The sequence below is a fragment of the Alligator sinensis genome, unplaced genomic scaffold (genome assembly GCF_000455745.1).
Source record: "Alligator sinensis unplaced genomic scaffold, ASM45574v1 scaffold1215_2, whole genome shotgun sequence".
In the NCBI taxonomy this organism is placed as follows: domain Eukaryota; kingdom Metazoa; phylum Chordata; order Crocodylia; family Alligatoridae; genus Alligator; species Alligator sinensis.
In genome coordinates this window covers 395,165-398,132 of record NW_005843024.1, presented here as the reverse complement: position 1 = coordinate 398,132, position 2,968 = coordinate 395,165, and the positions used below count along the sequence as shown (strand labels likewise).

Sequence of the window (2,968 nt, the reverse complement as noted above, 5' to 3'; positions counted from 1 at the left end):
AAAAGCTAACTATCTAGTGACCAGATCTATCAGGCTGAAAGAAAAAATATTTTATGAAAATGTATATACATACTGTGTGATGCAAAAACCAGCACACAATGTAACAAGAAATGTGTGCGGAATTGATCACTTTTTTTATTTGTTAAATATTGATACAAAGGATGCAGAACATAGTCCTGCAGCTAAAGGTGTTTCTGATTCCCTCAGGAACTGGTTTCCTTAAGCTCCCCCTGACTATTAATATATAAGCACAAAAAAGACTGATGCAAATATTTTTGTTTTGTTTTGTTTTGTTTTTTAATCCATGTAAACGTGTGTTGTATTCTTGAAACACTCTTTAAACATCTTGAAGGGGAAACGAGCAGAAAATAGGGAAGAATAAAGGACCTTCAAAAACAGGAATAATCCTAAAGGTTGACAGGAAATCAAATCATTACTTTAATGTTAATTTTGGCATCAAATGCTTTGGTCACACAATACTGACTCTGTGATCCTGGATGCTTAGCACTAAACACCCAGTTATGAAAGGTAGGCGTGTTGTAGTTTTTCCTTTTAAGTTCCAACAAACAGTTCACCATCTCTCCAGGCAAAGAGGAGAGAGAGAGAAAAAGAGGTGGCTTGCTTTTTTTTTTTTTTTTTTTAATAATATGGATTAATCTAGAAGTCTACAGGAGCAAGAGGACTCTGAGAGGTGCCAGTTCACCCCTTCTGTGTACATGTTTTGCAACAAAGTTGGTGAAGTACTTTCCGTTGACACAGATTGTTCTTTTTCACTAACGTACAGAATCCTCCCTCGGCCCAAGATTCTTCCGTTGCTTCCAGAGGTCAGCGGTAAAAGGAGGGGGGAAGTTGAAGATTTGAAGAGCATGGTGTGCAATGGAGGAAGGTTTAATTGGTCAGACAGGTAGATTTGATGGAAGAGATCATTCAGTAGCAGGTAACAGGGAGGAAATTTGGTCCATCAAAAGGAATTTCAGTCAACAGCATTTTTTTTTTTTTTTCAAGAGGAAATATTGGGTGGGCCAACAGGAAGTGATTGGGATCCATTTGTAAAAAGGAAAAAAAAAAGATTGGAAAGAGAATAATTAGAAAACAGTGATAAAAACAGAAAAGGAATTTTTTTCTGAGTCATCGTGAATCAAAAGGATACAACAGTCAAATCACAGGAAAAGAATCAAATATTCCAAACAAAATCAAAGTCTATGGTATAAACCTGACAAGTGACCTTGCAATGCTCAACTGTCAGCCAGTGAACTAAGGCCCTCCTCTCTTTTACAAATTATAAACAACATTCCTTTACTGCCCTTTATCTTCCCAAATGTTATAATGAAAATAGACTAGACCTACCCGATGTTGAACACCTTAAATCCCTGTTGATTTTTATGGGAGGAGGTTGCTCAGATCCTCCTCTGAGTTCCCAGCTCCTTGCAGGATTGAGTCATGTGGCAGTAAAAGATGAATTCATGTTACTTCTATGGATGTTAGTCTTATGTCATCTTGTATGTTCAGCCACAGACATAAATTTTATTTACACAAGTGTACAGAGGGAAGCACTTACAGTTTATATAGTGTTTTTCACAAAAAGGCTGAAAGTGTGAAACTGTCACAGAAAGTGAGAGGATGCTATAATCATATTCACACAGATGAGTGCTTCTACTGTAAATTTGCTTTGCCTGAGCGCCTTTTAGGTTGGCATTAGCAGTGATCCATGGAAATTGCCCTCAGTGACACCTATATGTTCAAACTCACTAGAGTCATTGAGGTTGTTGAGGTTGTATGGGTGTAAATGAGGACAAATTTTAGTTCAAGACACTCAAGACCCAAATGGTATAGCAAACCCTGGTACTGAAATACATTGCTGATAACAGAGGTTACTGTGTTTGCACCTTTAATTTGGTTTTCACTGCTTTTATCCAAGTCCTTCTGGAATAATTAGGACCTTGTGACATTTTTCCTGACATCTGTGGTAATGGACACTTAGTTTGTTGGTACATTTTGACTGATTTTCTTAAGCATCTGTAACAGTCATGACTCTAGACTGGACAGCCTGTTCTGGAAGAGCAAGGAGGTAACAAGAACTGTGAATGTGCACAAGTGCTGTTGGCTGAATCCTTCTCTGTCTCACTGAATAGCAAAACATATTAGCTTTGGTGTGAGCTAGACTGGCCATTGAGTTACCATTAGCTTTTACTATATTTGGCTTGCCAGCTATCTGTTCCACTATATGTAACACCTGGCTTCTGTTCTGGTGTTGTCCCCAAAGGACAGTGAGTTCGTGCCCGGTGCGCTTGTGCCAATAAACACACAGGGGTGGAGGATCCAACTTAATCTTTATTTCTGCGCAGAAAGTGGTGCTTGGCAATCGTTCGCAAAGCAAGCACCCACACCCCAGTGGGCGTCTGCCTTATATAGCTACGTAACAGGTTAAACTTGCTGATGTGATGAAATGTGTAGCAAGCCCAGCAAGTAACCCCCCTTCCAGCTCCGGAACTTTGTTGATACAGCTTTTCCTCTAGCGAGGCCAGCAATTAAACAACTAAGCAACAAGCGATCTCCCCCAGCCTAAACAACCTACTCTATGCCCTTGGTTAGATAAAATACTTTTTTCAAAACATACAAAGCTGTTCCTGAAGTAGAAAATGCATAGTAAAAGTTTAGGGGATCTCTGCTGGACATGGCTTCCAGCCCTACCTCTGTCCCTAGGGGTTTAGCCAGGTGCCCCTGAAACAAGGGGTGCTTATCAGGGTAAACAGTTACAAAATGATATTCTGACATAAGCTTCATATTAACACACCCCAAATATCTCTACGTATAGAGAATTAAAATGGTTACATACATACTACCCTGTCTTGTTCTGTCCCCCCTCTGAAGTTTTTCTGGTTTAAAGTTGGGCTGTTTCTGCTTTAATGAAGACCCCCCCCAAGAAATAGTAAGTAAAAGATACTATAATGAAGTAAATGAAGCATTA

General features: G+C 39.3%; 1 long non-coding RNA gene across 1 annotated transcript; it reads right to left on the bottom strand.

Annotated features, from left to right (window-relative positions):
- Nucleotides 1-278: 278 nt before the first annotated feature.
- On the bottom strand, nucleotides 279-2,300 carry LOC112548230. Its single transcript, XR_003092046.1, has 2 exons — nucleotides 1,348-2,300; nucleotides 279-815 (listed from the first exon to the last, which is right to left on the bottom strand). It is a non-coding gene; the product is annotated as an uncharacterized LOC112548230 (long non-coding RNA).
- Between the last annotated feature and the right edge of the window lie 668 nt (nucleotides 2,301-2,968).